This window comes from Humulus lupulus, chromosome 7, assembly GCF_963169125.1.
Source record: "Humulus lupulus chromosome 7, drHumLupu1.1, whole genome shotgun sequence".
NCBI classification, from domain to species: Eukaryota; Viridiplantae; Streptophyta; class Magnoliopsida; order Rosales; family Cannabaceae; genus Humulus; species Humulus lupulus.
In genome coordinates this window covers 70,885,808-70,906,081 of record NC_084799.1, presented here as the reverse complement: position 1 = coordinate 70,906,081, position 20,274 = coordinate 70,885,808, and the positions used below count along the sequence as shown (strand labels likewise).

General features: G+C 41.7%; 1 non-coding gene across 1 annotated transcript; it reads left to right on the top strand.

Moving 5' to 3' along the window:
* Nucleotides 1–19,117: 19,117 nt before the first annotated feature.
* Nucleotides 19,118–19,223, top strand: LOC133792820 (small nucleolar RNA R71). The gene has a single exon (XR_009874293.1). It is a non-coding gene; the product is annotated as a small nucleolar RNA R71 (small nucleolar RNA).
* The last annotated feature ends 1,051 nt before the right edge of the window (nucleotides 19,224–20,274 follow it).

The following is a 20,274-nucleotide window of genomic DNA, read 5'->3' as shown; positions in this document are numbered from 1 at the left end:
CAAAGTAACATTGGTGAACTCTTTTCTTCTGGAAATACATTCTTACTGGGCTTAGATAATGATAATTCCTAAAAAGGTTCTGCAAAAAGTTAATTCAATTTGTAGGAGATTTTTAGGGAAAGGTTTGGCTGAGTCTAGTAGTTCAGGACATGTATCTTGTGATGATATGTGCAGAGCAAAGGCTGACAGAGGTTTGGGATTTAGAAGGATCAAGAAGTGGAATGAAGCAACAATTGACAAGTATGTATGGGCTGTGGCAACGAAGAAAGATTCTCTATGGGTTCGACAGATACATGTTGTGTATATTGGTGATGAAGATTGGTGGGCCTACAAGGCCCCGAGTGCCAGTAGTTGGTACTGGAAACAGATTGTCAAAGTGTTGACGGTGAAATCTCGTCAACGAAATTAGATCGGAAAACTCAAAGGTAAGTCAGACGAAGTTTATATAAGAACTGAGAATAAACTTTAAGGAAAAGTAAACACAGATAAACAATGGACCAAGCCTTAGTATATTTCTCAATAGCCTCTGCATACAATGAATTTTCCAACCCCCCTCTCTGTGGAAGTGGGGTTCATTTTATAGTAGGCTCTAATGGCCCTGGGAACATGGTGGTCCAGGGGACCAGATGGTACACAAGTACACTAACAGGAGAGTGGTTCCAGGGGTAGTGATGTCGGCTCTGGTACAAGGTCAGAGATCATGGGAGCACCTCACATCCTGTACCCGGTCATGCCTCCACTACCTGCCTGGTACGGGTGTCAGAGGAGTGGCTGGTGAGGACCACAGATGGTACTTTGTTCGTACATCCACTACTTATCTGACGTGGGTACTATGTCCGTACTCTAACTCCTTTCAATTCGTCAGTGGACTCCGTACCTCATGAGATCAATGCCATGTGACCCTCATTTGCAAGGCATAGATTCGAGGTGGTAATGACCCATGCACTGGCCGTGCCTTGCAAGGCTCCTAGTGGCGAAGGGCCTAGCTATACTTGCCTCCTTGCGGCATGGATCCAGACTAGTGACGCGATGGTGCAACGGCCTCCCGAGAAGATGGTGGCCTACGGGCCTCACTGGGGGCGCGCGCATGGAGGGCCTCGCTGGTGGCGCGTGCCTGATGGCCTCGCTAGGAGGCGCATGCCTGATGGCCTCGCTAGGTGGTGCATGCCTGATGGCCTCGCTAGGAGGCGCATGCCTGATGGCCTCGCTAGGTGGCGCATGCCTGATGGCCTCGCTAGGTGGTGCATGCCTGATGGCCTCGCTAGGAGGCGCATGCCTGATGGCCTCGCTAGGTGGCGCATGCCTGATGGCCTCGCTAGGAGGCGCATGCCTGATGGCCTCGCTAGGTGGCGCATGCCTGATGGCCTCGCTAGGAGGCGCATGCCTGATGGGCTCGCTAGGTGGCGCATGCCTGATGGCCTCGCTAGGAGGCGCATGCCTGATGGCCTCGCTAGGAGGCGCATGCCTGATGGCCTCGCTAGGAGGGGCATGCCTGATGGCCTCGCTAGGAGGCGCATGCCTGATGGCCTCGCTAGGAGGGGCATGCCTGATGGCCTCGCTAGGAGGCGCATGCCTGATGACCTCGCTAGGAGGCGCATGCCTGATGACCTCGCTAGGAGGGGCATGCCTGATGGCCTCGCTAGGAGGTGCATGCCTGATGGCCTCGCTAGGTGGTGCATGCCTGATGGCCTCGCTAGGAGGTGCATGCCTGATGGCCTCGCTAGGAGGCGCATGCCTGATGGCCTCGCTAGGAGGCGCATGCCTGATGGCCTCGCTAGGAGGGGCATGCCTGATGGCCTCGCTAGGAGGCGCATGCCTGATGGCCTCGCTAGGAGGGGCATGCCTGATGGCTCGAGGTCCCAATGAGAGTGTAGGCGTATGGGGGTCTAAGTGCGTTCTTTGGGTCTTTTATAAGCATGGAATATTGAGCATCCACGGGGGTATGTCCCGGGCGTCTTTGGCAGCGTTTACGCGTATGAGTGCATCTTGACCCGTGAGCATGTCAGCCTTGCGCGGGCACGTCGGACCTCACTATGTGAGGGCCTTGTGCACCTATCCTCTTGCAGTATTCATTGTGGCCCCTTAGCTTAGCAGGGCCAAACCTTGTGGCTCATAATGTGTTGTGTCTCAGGAGACTATCTCTTGTATTCATCAAGGCCTACAGGCTCGGGCCCAATAGCATGAATAAGTGACCTTTGTCCCTATGTTCCAACCCGGGACTAAAGAGTTTTTATTTGGTGGATTTTTGGCATCCACACTTGCCCCCCAGTCTATAGGGAGGCCTTTAGGCGTTCTTGTAGACTCTTCTCTTCCTTTATATTATCCTTTTTTTTTTTTTTTTGGTATTCATCATGCTCGAGGTCCTTTGGAACCCACGCGAAAGGGGGTTCGATAGGTCTCTCTTTGGTGCACCTTGGTTGAACCTATAAGGATATATTGACCCCTTGGGTTCTAGTTATCCTTTTATATATTTTCGCGCGCGCTTATTATATCTTGCGAGAAGCGTCCTTCTCGTCATTAGGCATAGTACTATTTTTGCAAGCGTCTTCTTTGAGACCCTTTTTGCAAGCGTCTTCTTTGAGACCCTTTTCGGAAGCGTCTACTTCGAGACCCTTTTCGATAGTGTCTACTTTGGAGACCCTTTTTGGAGGCGTCTACTTTGGAGGCCCTTTTTGGAGGTGTCTATTTCAAAGACCCTCTTTGGAGGCGTCTACTTTGGAGACCCTTTTTGGAGGTGTCTACTTCGGAGACCCTTTTTGGAGGAGTCTACTTTGGAGACCCTTTTTGGAGGTGTCTACTTCGGAGACCCTTTTTGGAGGCATCTACTTTGGAGACCCGTTTTGGAGGCATCTACTTTGGAGACCCTTTTTGGAGGTGTCTGCTTTTGAGGTGATTTCCCCTCGGGTGGGGACTTTCATGGCTAGAGGGTCATCGTTCAATTTCAAACATGGTCAGCGACCCCTCTAGCATGATGCCCCCTTCTATATGGAATCTCCAGACGTATTGGTAGTATGGCCACTAAAGGAAGGTTTGCTTTCTTCGACATGGAAGTTCTTATGGCCCTCTTCCACACGTATGTACTTCCGTGCTCTCTCAAAGAAGTCATCCAAATTCGAAATTTCTCTTTTGAGCATGCTTCCCCATAACTTGCTTCCTGGACGAACTCCGGCTGTAATAGCCATCTTGAGCTCTGCTTTGGTTAAATCTCCCACCTTTGTTGCCTCCATACTGAACCTATGGACGTAGTCCTTCAGAATTTTATCCTCGCCTTGTTTTATGTTAGAAAGGTTGGTAGTTGGCGTGACGTAATCACAGGCTGCATGGTGTTGCTGCAGGAATTCATCAGAGAGTTGTTGCCATGATTTGATTGTTCCTGGCCTTAACCTCTTGAACCACTTGTACGCCACTCCTTTAAGCGTAACGACGAAGCAATGACACCTTGCCCTGTTGTTGACCCCTCTTAACCTCATCAAGTTATTGAAGGAGTCTAAGTGATATTTTGGGTCTGTAGTACCCTCGTACGGAGTCATGCGAGGTTCTCTGAAGCCAGTGGGCATTTGCTTAGCCTGAATCTCCCTTGTGAAGGGTGAATCACGGTCAAATTCTTCGTCATCCATGTGCCCCCCAAGTGCAGTGGTGATCTTGCCTCGAGGGCTTCGCATTTTGGTGTCTAGTCCCCTCCTCTTTTTGCATAAGGAGTTTTGCAGGTTCTCGGGCTGATCCCTTGCCTTGGTTGTGTCCCTCGGGGGAACCGCGGGGGGTACGTCTCTTACTTCTGACCTCTCTCCATGGGGCTCTTTTCTTAGGCCAGGGGGTGTTTCTTTTGAGGGGACTTCGGCCTCGTTCTTACGACCATCACCTTCCCTCCGCCTTTGCTCCTGGGGACCTTTTGTTGGTCTAGGTCCCCCCTGATACTTTGTCTGGGGGGTTTTACTGGTGGAAAGTTGGGTTCCCCCATCATCTACGGGGACAGTGCTTTCCCCTTTTTCATGCTCCTTCCCTTTACGCACAGGAGGGGGTGTGCTTGACTTTCCTCGCAGTAGGTCGTTTAAAACCTCTTGCATGTTCTCTATCTGGGTTTCCAGCCTTCGAGTCTTTTTATGTAACTCTTGAATCTCATCCTTGTAGAGGCGAGTCCTTGAGCTTGAACTTACCGAGCGTACCCCGGGACTCTTGCTTGGCCCATGCGTTGATGGACCTGGGTCTTGGTGGCCTGAGCGTGGTGCTACCGGGGGCTGGTGAAGTGAATGCACTGGCGGCTCCAAATGAACTCCGTCGGGCCGGATGGTCGGGGATGATGCTTCCTTCTCCTCCCTTGGGGGAAGAGACTCCTCCGGTCTGCCTCCATGTTTGGGCGGAGGGGGGACTTTCTGGGTAGCCCTCCGCTCCACTTCATCCTGGAGAACCTCATCATCTTGTATTTGCCATAGGTGTTTTGAACGTCTTAGCATCTTTCTTTGCTGGAAATGATGGAAGAACGCTGACTTGATGCTTGTTCTTCCCACAGACGGCGCCAAACTGTTGACGGTGAAATCTCATCAACGAAATTAGATCGGAAAACTCAAAGGTAAGTCAGACGAAGTTTATATAAGAACTGAGAATAAACTTTAAGGAAAAGTAAACACAGATAAACAATGGACCAAGCCTTAGTATATTTCTCAATAGCCTCTGCATACAATGAATTTTCCAACCCCCCTCTCTGTGGAAGTGGGGTTCATTTTATAGTAGGCTCTAATGGCCCTGGGAACATGGTGGTCCAGGGGACCAGATGGTACACAAGTACACTAACAGGAGAGTGGTTCCAGGGGTAGTGATGTCGGCTCTGGTACAAGGTCAGAGATCATGGGAGCACCTCACATCCTGTACCTGGTCATGCCTCCACTACCTGCCTGGTACGGGTGTCAGAGGAGTGGCTGGTGAGGACCACAGATGGTACTCTGTTCGTACATCCACTACTTATCTGACGTGGGTACTATGTCCGTACTCTAACTCCTTTCAATTCGTCAGTGGACTCCGTACCTCATGAGATCAATGCCATGTGACCCTCATTTGCAAGGCATAGATTCGAGGTGGTAATGACCCATGCACTGGCCGTGCTTTGCAAGGCTCCTAGTGGCGAAGGGCCTAGCTATACTTGCCTCCTTGCGGCATGGATCCAGACTAGTGACGCGATGGTGCAACGGCCTCCCGAGAAGATGGTGGCCTACGGGCCTCACTAGGGGCGCGCGCATGGAGGGCCTCGCTGGTGGCGCGTGCCTGATGGCCTCACTAGGAGGCGCATGCCTGATGGCCTCGCTAGGAGGGGCATGCCTGACGGCCTCGCTAGGTGGTGCATGCCTGATGGCCTCACTAGGAGGCGCATGCCTGATGGCCTCGCTAGGTGGTGCATGCCTGATGGCCTCGCTAGGAGGCGCATGCCTGATGGCCTCGCTAGGAGGGGCATGCCTGATGGCCTCGCTAGGAGGCGCATGCCTGATGGCCTCGCTAGGAGGGGTATGCCTGATGGCCTCGTTAGGAGGCGCATGCCTGATGGCCTCGCTAGGAGGCGCATGCCTGATGGCCTCGCTAGGAGGGGCATGCCTGATGGCCTCGCTAGGAGGGGCATGCGTGATGGCCTCGCTAGGAGGTGCATGCCTGATGGCCTCGCTAGGTGGTGCATGCCTGATGGCCTCGCTAGGAGGTGCATGCCTGATGGCCTCGCTAGGAGGCGCATGCCTGATGGCCTCGCTAGGAGGGGCATCCCTGATGGCCTCGCTAGGAGGCGCATGCCTGATGGCCTTGCTAGGAGGGGCATGCCTGATGGCTCGAGGTCCCAATGAGAGTGTAGGCGTATGGGGGTCTAAGTGCGTTCTTTGGGTCTTTTATAAGCATGGAATATTGAGCATCCATGGGGGTATGTCCCGGGCGTCTTTGGCAGCGTTTACGCGTATGAGTGCATCTTGACCCGTGAGCATGTCAGCCTTGCGCGGGCACGTCGGACCTCACTATGTGAGGGCCTTGTGCACCTATCCTCTTGCAGTCTTCATTGTGGCCCCTTAGCTTAGCAGGGCCAAACCTTGTGGCTCATAATGTGTTGTTTCTCAGGAGACTATCTCTTGTATTCATCAAGGCCTACAGGCTCGGGCCCAATAACATGAATAAGTGACCTTTGTCCCTATGTTCCAACCCGGGACTAAAGAGTTTTTATTTGGTGGATTTTTGGCATCCACACAAAGTAAAGGAGAAGTTCAAGGACCTTAATCTGATTCATCATCTCTCAAATGGGGTTTATAAGATAGATGAGGGGTACAAAGCTATTGTTTCTTCTCAACAAAAGGTTCAATGGCATAGGGAGGTCTAGAATAAAACCACAATTTCAAAGCATAGATTTATACTATGGCTTGTGAAACTAGACAGGCTGCAAATGAAAGATAGATTGTTCAAATTTAACATAACTACTGATGATTAATGTCTTTTGTGTGGAAGAAACAAGGAAAGCCGAGAACATGTCTATTTTGAGTGTTACTTGAGCTCTCAATGTCTGAGGCAAATCAAGAGTTGGTTGGGTTGGCAAACGATAGCCAATACAATACACAAGTTGCCGAGATGGATAGCTAAGGCAAGACTAAATAATTTTCGGAAGCAAGTGATTACAGATGCTCTGGCAACTTTGGTATATCAGATTTGGTGGTGCAGAAATGAGGCATTGTGGAGCCAAAAATTTTATACAGTAGCCATAATTACACAAAGAATTCAATATAATGTAAAGCATAGAGTTAGAAGTATTATGTCTAACAAGATAAAAATGATAGATAGAGATTGGTTTGAGCAACTGTAATAGATTCATGGCAAGTCTTTTAAATGTGGTGCTGCTTAGATTGTAAATTGGAAGTTCATGCTATACACAGGTCTGATTTACCAAAAAAAAAATGCACATTAATATAGATTTAATTATATATATAAAAACACATCTTAATCTATTCATCACTTTCCTCACTCACTTAAGAAGAACAAATTCGTGGGGTGGTTGGAGTATCACAAGGGCCACCAAAAGGGTGCTAAAGTCCCTCGTTCAGCAGAGGTTGTGTAACTGATCTATATGCTGAAATGACTCGTGTATTATTGGTAAAGCATGTTGTTTGTTGTTTATGTTCTATTGAATATTTGTTATGCCATGTTAATTTTCTTGCTGGGCATTGGCTCACAGGAGCTCTATGGTGCAGGTAAGAGCAAGGGAAAAGTCGATCAGCCATGAGTTGGAGGACTTTGGTGCGACACTTACATGTTCGGCCTATTCGACCACCACGATCGAGTTATTTTGAGGGACTTAGAGTATTAATCCAATTTTGTCGCTTAGGCCGACTATTTTTGTATCTGTGGTTGTGATTATATTTTGTTTAAAACTCTTTTTGGAATCCCTCGTACTTACATAAACACTTAAAGTTTTATTGTAAAAGTTTATACCCTTTGACCAAAAATTTTAATACCTAAACCTTGAATTAATTTTAATTACATTTTTGGGTCCAAATGACTCGCTTAGCGAGTTAAGCATTATTTTAAACACACAATGTAACGATCCTGGATTAGTAGGAGGTTACAACTTGGTATCAGAGCTACTAAGCCTTTATGGTATCTAGCAGTAACCTAGACACAACCATAATATAAAATCCTATGAATAACAAGCAAAGAAAGGCTTCCGGACTGAGTCTTAGCCTCCAGGACATCGAATTCTACTAAACCGGGTAGTATAATCGATCTCGAGCCCTTAGGTTTGAGTTCCCGTCACTCAAAATTAAACTTAGCCAAAATTGCCTATGTGCGCCGCGACGCCCCCTGCTCGATCGCGGAACGCCTCAAACTCGAGAGACTCCCCTGCCTCAATCCCAGGGACACGCTCTACGACTTGTCTCTGAGGGTCGTGGCTCGCCTATACCAAACCAAACCCTCTGCGCCTTGGGTTCACACGGGCCGTGACGCGACCCTACGAACCCAGTTTTTCCACCTTTTTTCCTCAGCCAATTTCACCCAAAATCCTTTCCAAACAAATCCCAAAATCATAACATGATCCCAGGACAACATCATAATTTTACCAGCATCAAAACCCAACCTTAGTTCACTCACCCCCACCAAATCTCCAATTCAACACCTTGAACCTCAAAGCTCAAGAACACTATAAAATCGAACAAAAATTAAATAAATCACCAATATTAGAGAGAAATAAAGAGAGAAAGAAAACGGTTGAGAGAGAGAGAGAGAGCCAAGTGAGTGTTTGTTCTGGGTTTCCTATAGCTAAAGGTACTAGTGACTAAGTCACTACTTTTGGCACAAAATGACCCAAATGTCTTTTTCCCTTAGCTTACTCATCACATGCCCCCAATGGAAAATTTGTCTTTTATCACATATTATGTTAATCATAATTACCGCCTTATAATTCTCGTTACATCCAATATCCTCAAATGATTACCAAATAATTTCTCATTACTACCCCTACGCTCACCTCGAGCCGGGTATTTGACCCTGTTATGATTAAACCGCTAACTTGCTTCCTAGGATCGCCTCGTGCCGAATAGCTCAAATATATCCACATAATAATGTGGTCTCACACATATATCACATATATTCAAAATATACCCATAACGGGCCAAATTACGCAAATTGCCCTTCTAATAAGATCGAGCCTACATACATATTTAATACACTTAAGCATGCATATCTAGTCATATTATAATATAACTAACAAAATCATATAATGATACACACACATATATATATATATTGTTGGGGTTTTATGCCCTAATTAAAACATAAATTCTTTGTAATCTCATTTTATTATCAATAAAAGAATAGAAATTATTTTTTTGACTTGGTTAATCACTTTGCTCACATGTTTTATTTTCATGATTATTTGTTTAATATAAACTTCTATTAAATCCCGAGCATATAGATAATCTTATTTATAGTGACGTAATCACAGTGGAATATAAATATGATTATATGTTCAAAATAAGTTAGTCCTAAGATTAGTCAGTGCACAGGATTTACACTGACTTGCCAATCTACGATATGATCTACTTACACATTACAGTGTTATGTTCTCTCCAGAACATTAACAAAGTAGATAAGATCGGATGTATTGACAGTTGATAAGATAAGTAAACATACCGTTATTATCTATTCTAGTCATATCATATAGTTGACCATAGGTCAATTCAATCTCAATTCTGAGTGGTTAGTATTCTAACTGATTGTATTATTTGAGTTCTTTGGCTTGTTCATTACCAGCTTACCCTACGGACTAGCCCATACTTACATCTTGGGAACTCGGTAGTATAATTTAGTGAGAGTGTTAATCATAGATATGAACATCTATAGCTTCTGATGAAGAAGTGAAACGATGGTTTCCTTTTAGTTTGGTTCAAGGTGTTAAATGATAGAGATCTCATTTCAGTAATTAAATTAGTTTACTGAAATATCATTTACAAGGAACTAAGTGTTTTAAGGATAAAATACAATGATGGGTAAAACGGTATTTTAGTCCTATCTCATTGTAGACCATCTATAGAGGATTAAGTGACAATTATGGTTGTAACAATGGATAATTAATAGCATATCTATATTTTTTATAGAACGTTCTATGAATTCAAGAGTGCAATTCCGAGTCTATAGTGGAGTCACGAGGAATTAATAAGTTAGTAAATTTATTTGTTAGATTTATGATAACTTATTGGAGCTTGATTTCATAGGCCCATGGTCCCCATTGTACCTTGGCTAAAATCACCTAGATAGTCTCAATTAATTGATTTAATCATCAATTAGACTTATCAAAGTTAACCAGGTCAATTTTGGATAGTTTCATAGAGTTGTGTAATTTTGAGAAGAAAAGAGAAATTATGGCAGATTTATTAATTAAGATAAATTAGTATCTAAATTAATAAATAAATTTAAATCAAGGTTCAAATTATAAATAATTATTTAATTAATTAAATCAATAGAAAATAATACGAGCCTTGATTTTAAGTCCAATGGGCTTATAATAAAATGGGAAATTTCATGGGCCTATAGCCCATGATAATTTCGACCTAGGGCTTCAAAATAGCTATTATTTTATTGATTTTTTAATTAAATTAAATGGCCTAATTGAGTCTATAAAAATAGTGCTTAGAGAGAAGTCAAAACATAAGTCACAAGTCAGATTTTCTGATAGTTTTAGATTATTTCTAAACACAAGTCATTTTCTAAGCCTCTTTGTTATTTTCTATTCTTCTCTCTATATCTATCTCATGTGTTGAGAATTTCCCACACTAGTCTAGGTGGTTCTAAGGATACATTGGAAGATTGTGAAGAAAATAGAATATCGGTTCAGTTTCTTGATAATACGCTGCAACAGAGAGGATACAAGAGTTAGAGAAACTGAAGGAAGGACTCTTTAATTCCGTTGTGTATACTGTAAGTATTCTATTCTTTGATTCTCCTTGAATTCAATTTTAGAAACATGTTTTAGGCTATCTCGTATTAATTTATTTAATATTAGATATACATGAATACATGAAAATAAATAAAGATCCTGTATAAGTTTTCCCAACATATATCACATAAACACATATTCCATAATTTTCCATTCTGGCCCCCTAATCAAGGCCCTAAGCCTTATTAGGTAAGTTGGGAATTTACAACTTTCCCTTCCTTATAGGAATTTCGTCCTCAAAATTTTACCTAGACAGCTCGGGATACTAGTCCCGCATATCTGACTCCAGATCCCAGGTCGCTTCCTCGACCTTGCTATTCCTCCATAATAACTTAACCAAAGATATACTCTTGTTCCTCAAGACCTTGTCCTTTCTGTATAACATCTGAATTGGCTGCTCCTCGTAAGATAAATTTGTCTCCACTTCCAGATCTTCATAACTCAATACATGAGTCTCATCAGATACATACTTCTTCAACATGAAAATATGAAATACGTTATGCACACTAGCGAGTGTCGGGGGTAAGGCCAACCTATAGGTCACCTGACCGATCCTCTCTAGGATCTCAAATAGTCCAACAAACCTAGGGCTCAGCTTTCCCTTCTTCCCAAACTACTTTACCCATTTCAATGGTGAAACGCGAAGGAAGACATAGTCCCCAGCCTGTAACTCTACATCTCTATGTTTAGGATCAGTGTAGCTCTTCTGTCTACTTTGAGAAGCGAGCATCCGAGCTCTAATCTTCTCATTAGCCTCAGTTGTCCTCTGAGTTGCCTCAGGACCCAAATATTTCCTCTCATCTCATCCCAGTGAATGGGTGATCTATACTTCTGTTTAACGCCCAAAATGTGACTACCACTAAGTGGTAGTTGTAGTAAGATCGGGTGGTCGATCCACAAGGAGGTAACCTAAAATCAAAAGATTAGTAGAAAATAACACAAAAAGTTAGTAACAAGAAATATATAAAATTGTAAATGAAAAAAGGTTTGAGATTTTGGTATTGTCTTTTTGATAAGGTGATAAAATGAGATAAGTGAAATAAAGGTAAGATGTAATCAAGAGTTTGAGAAAATGAAAGGTTTCAAGAATCATTCATATGCTTGTTTAGCTACTTGGTTACTTGATTTACAAAAATACACAAGTAAATAGTTCACAACCCAACATTTACTTGGAAAATCTAACATTAAAGTCCATATTCTTTTCTAACAAAAGTTCATTTGAGTTATAAAGTTCTTTATTTTAAAAGCACAATGTTTATCTTATGAAAAATCTAAAAATGACAAAATACCCAAGGGCAATAATGCAATAGAAGATTAGACATAAAATTATGTATCAATATTACTTTTACTAATTAGAAGCACATAGAAAGAGCATGACTAATCCTATATACTATTAGCATAAGTAAATAAAGATAACAAAATAGAGACGGAGATGAAAGAACATAAATAACTCAAATATATTACATTAAGAACATAGTAAATCAAAGTAGCAAAATAACATCACTAGCATATCGAATCATCCCTAACCTTCCTAGGAAGATTAGGCCATTATGCTCATGATTCTCACAAAATTCTAAGAAGAAAATATGAGAGGAAAGTGAGTAGAAATTTTGCTGTAGTTTCTCCACTCTAAAAATTACATACTAATTGTGAAGAAAAGAGTCCTTATTTATAGAAGGAGAAAATGACTAAAAAGAAATTAAACAACAATTTGGGGTTTACAAAATAAATCTGAAATATTAATAATAAAATATGATTTTGAAAAATCAAATCTTATTATAAATATTAACCTAGTTATTTTGGTGTATGGTCAATATGCCATTTTTCTAAAGCACCAAAAAAGATGAGTTTTAAAGCTCAAAATGACAATTTTGCAAGGTCCAATACCCACAAAATATGGGTTGAAAGTGGCTGGTGGCAGATGTGGGTTTTGACCCACTCCCACCCAATGAAAACTTGACACGTAGGTAGGCTGCTAAGCTGTTGGGTAACTGGGCTCTTTGGGCCAAAGGGATGCTGATGAGAGGCTACTAGACTGCATGGGCTGGGCACTGGAAATTGGGCCTTCATTGGGCCGGTTGAGGGTGGCGTGAGCTGCTAGAGGAGCTTTGGCGTGGAAAATGCTTGGATGCTGAAGGAGGCTACGTTGGCTTTGGATGACAGGTGGCGCACGTTGGAGCTAGGAGTCTAGACACGTGGCGCGAAGGGAGCACGACACCTGGCAGCTGGGGGGAAGAGGAAGGAAGAGCTGGGCTTGGGCTTGGAGCTTCGGTTTGGGCCAAATTCTTTCAAAAATGTCGTTTCCTTCATTTTCTTTTTCAGTTTTAACTATTTCTTTGTTCTCTTTTTTTATTAATGTCCAAATGCAATTTATTTCCTGAAAATTAAACACAAATTAAATTTAAAATTAATATTTTCAATTATAAAATATATTACAATAAATTCATGAAAATATTAATTAAAACTTAAATTTATTTTACACTTTAAAACCAATAAATTTGCATTTTTGAGCACTAATCACAACCCCCAACTAGCTTATTGCTAGTCCCTAGCAATTCAAGTAAAAAAGAAAATTTTCATGTTGAATAATCAAGTCAAACCAAGCAAAATCATCTAAGCATTTTCAAAGTATCAGCAAGAAGTCAGAAATTACTATCTACGCTACTATAGTTGCGATTTCAGAGTTGTGTGTGTGTGCACCAAACTATATTCTTTTTATCACAGGTCATAACACAAATGGTATCGAAAAATCTCAAAAGTATAAAGATCTCAACTCCAAATTTCTCATGGGCATTGAAAGTATTTGTATGGGAAGGATTACACTCTTGGAGTTGGAAATGTAACAGTTTACGCTCAAATGAGAAAAGATAAACTTTTTAGGACAAGCAATTTGAACAAATATTGATCACAAGATAGACAAATCAACTTATTGGAATTCAAATGACAAACAACCTTTGGGATTTACATGAGAAAACTCCAAGAACAAAATGACAACTAACTAGAAATGATAAATAAGAAAGTGAACTATAATGATAATAAAATTGTTTTTTTTAATACAATTACACAAAATAATAGTAATATATATATATTTCAACAACTACAAAATAATAGAAGGAAGTGTTTCTCTTGTTCTTTTTTTTTCTTTTTTTTCATTTATCTATTATTATTTTTGTTTTGTTTTTTTTTCATCCTTTTCCCTTTTTTTTCATTTTTTTTACAAGAGACAACATAAAAATGAAAGGAAATTACAAACAAAATCTATTGAAAATAAATTTAAAAATTATTACAAAGACTCATTCTTAAATGAAAAACATCCCTCTAGTAAATGTCATGTTTTAAATTCCAAAGATGTGACTTTACCAACTCAAATGATCAATAAAAGTTCAAAAAGTTGTTTTCTCAACTCTCACAACTCACCAAGAAATTAAAAACTTTAAACTTGAAATTTCTCTCAACTATTTGTGTTAACAACCAATTTATCACATGTTTGGAAAGTGCACAAAAGAACTCTGAAAATCACTTCTTAATAGCTAAACATAGTAACAACTGACTCAAACCAACAAATTATACTCATGCTTGGATAATTTTGAAAAAATTTGACTTAAAAATTCAACAAGACAATAAAGTTTTCCAAATGAATGCTAATGACACAACAATAAGATTTTCCAAATGAAAGCCAATGCATGCTCACCACCCCAACTAAAAATCAGACAGTGTCCTCAATGTCAAAATGAATAATCAATGAAAAAGGTAAGGAAAGAGAACACCTGGATGATAACCATGTCCATGAGGCGAGAGCGAAAATAGCCTGGTAACAATACCCCAAAACAAAATACAAAAAAGAATACAAAAATAAAAGAAAGACAGAAAAATAAAGATAATGAAAAATAAAAATAAAAAGAACAACAACAAACCATTCAGAACTTCAGAGCGTATAGATTGGGTCCTTAAGAAGGACCTCTTCAACACGACTCACACTCTCAATGTAATGCTTCAGTCTTTGTCCATTGACTCGAAAAATTCTCCCATCGGTTGGATCCTCGACCTCAACAGAACCATTGGGAAATACTTGCTTCACTACAAATGGACCAGTCCATCACGATCGCAATTTACCGGGATGCAAGTGCAAGCGAGAATTGTACAAATGCACTTTCTGATTTGGCTCAAAGTGTTTTCGCAGGATTTGTTTATCGTGAGCGATTTTCAATTTTTCTTTATAAATCCTGGAATTGTCATACGCATCATTTCTCAACTCCTCAATTTCGGACAATTGGAGTTTGCGATTGATACCTGCGGCATTCAGATCAAAGTTTAGGGCTTTGATAGCCCAATACGCTTTATGCTCGAGATCCACAGGTAAATGATAGGTTTTTCCAAAGACAAGCCGATAAGGAGACATCCCAAGAGGGGATTTGAAAGCAGTGCGGTATGCCCAAAGAGCGTCTAGAAGACGTATAGACCAATCTTTGCGGTCGGGATTTACCATCTTTTCCAGAATGTGTTTTATCTCCCTATTGGCTAACTCAGCTTGACCATTAGTTTATGGATGATAGGCATTTGCAACTTTATGAAGTACACCGTACTTGCGCATAAGAGTCTCAAAGGATCTGTTGCAAAAATGAGTGCCTTGATCACTGATGATAGCACGAGGAGTACCGAACCTTGAGAACACATTTTCTTTCAAGAATTTGACAACTGTAGCGTTATCATTGGTTCAACATGGTACAACCTCGACCCATTTGGAAACATAATCCACAACGAGAAGAATGTAAAGGTATCCAAAAGAAGGTGGAAATGGTCCCATAAAGTCTATCCCCCAACAATCAAATATTTCGATAACAAGAATTGGGTTCAAGGGCATCATGTGCCGACGGGATAAGGATGCTAACTTTTGGTACCTTACACAAGAACGACAGAAATCATTGGTGTCTTTGAACAAAGTGGGCCAGTAAAGGCCGCATTTTAAGATTTTTGCAGCGGTTTTCTTCACACAAAAGTGACCACCACAAGCATCATTGTGGCAAAAATTCAGCACACTAAACACCTCATCGTCAGGGATGCATCTTTGCATGATTTGGTCGGGGCAATACTTGAATAAGTATGGGTCATCCCAAAAGAAATTACGCACCTCGACCAGAAATTTGCGTTTTTCTTGTGAACTCCATTCAGATGGGAGTTCACCTGTTACTAAGTAGTTGACAATGTGAGCATACCATAGTAACTTAGCAACAGAAAGCAATTATTCATCGGGGAAATCATCGTGAATAGGTGGACCATCAGCGGGATCGCTAAATTCAAGTCGGGACAAGTGGTCCGCGACGACATTTTCAACACCTTTCTTGTCTTTGATCGTTATGTAAAATTCTTGCAGAAGAAGGATCCATCGTATTAATCGCGCCTTTTTGGAAAGGAGATACTTAAGGGTGGAGTGATCTGTGAAGATCGTAATAGGTGATCCAATCAAATAAGATCGGAATATGTCGAGGGCAAAGACGACGGCAAGCAACTCCTTTTCAATAGTGGAATAGTTCATTTGAGCACTATTGAGAGTTCGACTTGCATAATAGACAACAAAGGGTTTCCCCTCCCTTCGTTGTCCTAGCATAGCTCCCACAGCAAAGTTGCTGGCGTCACACATGATCTCGAAAGGAAGGGTCCAATCGGGTGACTGAATGATGGGAGCGGAAGTGAGTGAATTGACAAGCGTTCGGAATGATTCCTCACACTTAGGTGCCCATTCAAAAGTGGCATCTTTGGCTAGGAGGTTGCATCGCGGATGGGCAATCATTGAAAATTTTTGTATGAACCTCCTATAAAAAACTGCATGACCAAGAAATAACCTAATGTCTTTGACAGTCTTAGGAGTCGGCAGGTTGGAGATAAGGTCGACTTTGGATTGATGAACCTCAATTCCTTTTTCAGAAACAATGTGGCCTAAGACTATGCCAGAAGATACCATGAAGTGGCATTTCTCCCAATTGAGTACAAGTGCTTTCTCAGTGCATCGTTTTAAAACAACTTCAAGATGAAGAGGACATGTCTCAAAGGAGTTTCCAAAAACGGTTAGGTCATCCATGAATACTTCCATTGATTTTTCGATCATGTCACTAAAGATTCTCATCATGAATCTTTGGAAAGTAGTTGGTGCGTTACACAAGACAAATGGCATATGCCGGAAAGCAAAAGTGCCAAAGGGACAAGTGAAAGTGGTCTTATCTTGATCCTCTAATGCAATCTCAATTTGATAATAACCAGAATAGCCATCAAGAAAGTAATAGAAAGGATGACCAGCTAAACATTCAAGGATTTGATCAATGAATGGGAGTGGAAAATGATCTTTGCGGGAGGCGGCATTCAATTTTCTATAATCAATGCACATGCGCCACCCCGTCACTGTTTTTGTGGGGACAAGGACCCCTTTTTTCGTTTTGGATAACGGTGACACCAGATTTCTTGGGCATGACTTGAGTTGGACTGACACACTTGCTATCAGCTATGGGGTAAATAATACTAGCATCTAGCAATTTCAAAACTTCATTTTTTACAACTTCCTTCATTGTGGGGTTCAGTCGCCTTTGAGGGTCTCTTCGAGGGATGGCTTCATCCTCCAGATTGATTCGATGGGAGCAAATTAAAGGGCTAATACCTTTGATATCAGCAAGTGTCCAACCTATCGCAGATTTATGCGTTCGCAATAGCTCGAGTAATTGCAATTCTTGAGGATTTTGAAGGTTGGACGAGATGATAACTGGAAAGGTTTCACCGTCTCCCAAGAAGGCATGTTTCAAACCCTCGGGAAGTTGGGTCAATTGAAAAATTGGAACCTCTTCGGCTGAAGTTTTTGGCTGTGACCTCTTACGAGGTAGCTCTTCAAAGAGAGGTTGCCAAAACTGAGTCCTTCTATGGCGTGAGTCTATGCGATCTGATATTGCAAGAGTAGACTCAATAGAACTGGGACTTTTGTTGTCAGACAGAAGGAGGAGTTCATCAAGATTATCAAAGTTTCTTCGCAATTGAACCTCCTCGGGAATTATAGTATCAATCATGAATGTTTGATAGCATTCATCATCTTCTCGGGGTTGTTTCCCGATGTGGAAGATATTGACTTCAAGAGTCATGTTTACAAACGATATCTTCATTAAACCATTCTGACAATTGATCAAAGCATTTGCAGTGGCAAGGAATAATCTTCCGAGGTTAATAGGAATTTAGACTCCATGTTCACCACAGATTGGGTATCAAGAATAAGAAAATCCACGGGGTAATAGAATTTTTCAATTTGAACCAATACATCCTCAACAGTACCCCTAGGCTTTTTGGTGGAACGATCAACAAGCTATAGCACAACAGATGTTGGCTTCATTTCTCCAAGACCGAGTTGTGAGTATACAGAGTAAGGCATGAGATTTACACTCGCGCTAAGATCAAGTAAGGCTTGACTGACTTCATGGGTCCCAATTTGGCAAGAAATGGTGGGACAACCAGGATCTTTGTATTTTGGCGGTGCCTTTTGTTCAATCACCGCACTCACTTGCTCAGTCAAGAAAGCAGTCTTCTTGACATGATGCTTCCTTTTTGCAGTGCATAGATCCTTGATGATTTTGGCATAAGCGGGCACTTATTTAATGATGTGAAGTAAAGGAAGATTAATCTTCACTTGTGTCAAGTGCTCAAGGAGTTCAACTCAGTTATCAGGAAGTTTCCCAATAGGTTTCAAAGCCTGGGGAAATGGTGCTTTTGGAGTGGCATTGAGTGGTGGATTTTCGGAAATGACTTTCGGAGTACTGGGAGTGTTGGATTTTATGGGTGGGTCTTGCCAAGTTTTACCGCTTCTCGTCGTGATGGCATTCACTTCCTTGACATTTTGATCATTAGAATTTGAAGATTAGGCCATGTGTTGGCCTTGCACATTGAATTTCGGTTGGGAAGGAAGTTTGCCTTTTTCCGGAATAACTAAGGATTCAGTCAATTTTGAGAATTGACATTTCATTTCCTTGATTTCTTCCATCATTTGGCGATTCAGTTTGGATTGTTCCTCCATGAATGCATGAAGAGTATTCTCGAGAGAATTTCTTTGTGGATGAGCATTGTATTGAGGTACAGAATATGCCTTTGATGGTTGAACTTGTTGCTCATTTCTCCATTGACCTCCAGACGATTGAGCTTGGTTGGAATCTCTCTAACTGAAATTTGGGTGGTTTCTCCAACCAGGGTTGTACGTATGAGAGAATGGCTTGTTATATGCCCCTAAGGCATGGAATTCCTCCTCATAAACCCCCCTCATTTCATTCAAAGCTAAGCAGTCCTTAGCTAAGTGCTCCGCCCCTCCACAAACGAAGCAAGGTTCTTGCAGTTTCGCTTGAGCGATCATGTGCGATTTTTGGCCATTTTTCGTCATTAAGACCTCAAACTGCTTTTTTCAAAGCTTCGAGTTGGGCCTTAACACTATCCTTTTCTCCAAGTTGATAGATCCCAGATGGTTTATGTCGGTTGGTGCTATCAGTAGCACTTGGACCAGTCCAGGTGTGAGACTTTTTCACGGTTTCTTCGAGATATTCAAGAGCATCGTCTGGCTGTTTTTTGAGGAATTCACCATTGCATAACATTTCTACAAACTGGTGCTCACGACTTGTGAGGCCTTCATAGAAGTAGTTGACCAAAAGCCAGTTCTCATAGCCATGGTGTGGGCACTGATTCAACAGATCTTTGAATCTTTCCCAGACTTGATAGAACGTTTCATTGTCGTTTTGGGAAAATGTGGAAATCTGTCATTTTTTTACTGTTGGTCTTATGGCTGGGGAAGTGTTTCAGAGAGAAAGATTTGGTCATCTCCTCCCATGTTCCAATCGACCTAGGTCTCAAAGAGTATAACCAGCTTTTGGCTTTGTCCTTCAAGGAGAAAGGGAAGAACTTCAGTCGCACAACATCGACATTTTCAGCTCGGTTATAGAATGTGGCTACTACCTCCTCGAATCCTCTAATATGCACGTATGGGTTTTCGTTTTTCATTCCATGAAATGTGGGCAAGAGTTGAATCATGCCAGGTTTAAAGTCTAATGCGAGCATATTAGGAGGGAAGATAATGCATGAAGGCGTGGAAGTACGAGTAGGATGGAGGTAGTCATTGAGAGTTCTTGGTTGGATTTCAACAATTGCAAATGAATTATTGTCAGCGAAAGTTTGTGGAGAAGCAAGATTGGTGGAAGGAGTTCCGGAAGGAGTGGTGGATGAATTGGAAGAAGTGTCACTGGAAGTTTCGTGATGATTCATCCACTCTTGGAAATCAGAATTAGATTTATTTTATGTCTTTAATTTTTTGACTCTTTTTTTAAACTTGTTCCTAGGTAGATTTGGAGATTTTCGAGTGATCTCCAACGCCATACTAGAACTCCCCGAGGTTACTGGGTAAGTATGGTGGATCACAAGTCAATTTTTTCGACCAAACAACCTTTAAGCATGGTGAAATTGCTTATTTTGACAGAACAAACTTGGTTTTCTTATAGTAATAAGTTCAGCAATGTAATAGTGCAAAGGTAGATGCTGGAAATGTTCCCAGGTCGATTGGGAAGGTTGCCAAGGTACCGCTTTAGTCCCACACTTGCCTAGACAAAACTCCCCGAGGTTCCCAGGTAAGTGTGGAGGGTACGCTATCACAAACCTTATTTAACAACCAATCTTTCTAGATAGAACAATATCGGTTTCTACCATTTGTAATATTACACAATTGTTCCCAATACTAAACATTTTATGATTGAAATTTTGTGAACAATTTTATGTTGTTTTTTTTTTTTTTGAAAACCTAAATTCTAAGGAAACTAAGGCAAAGAAAA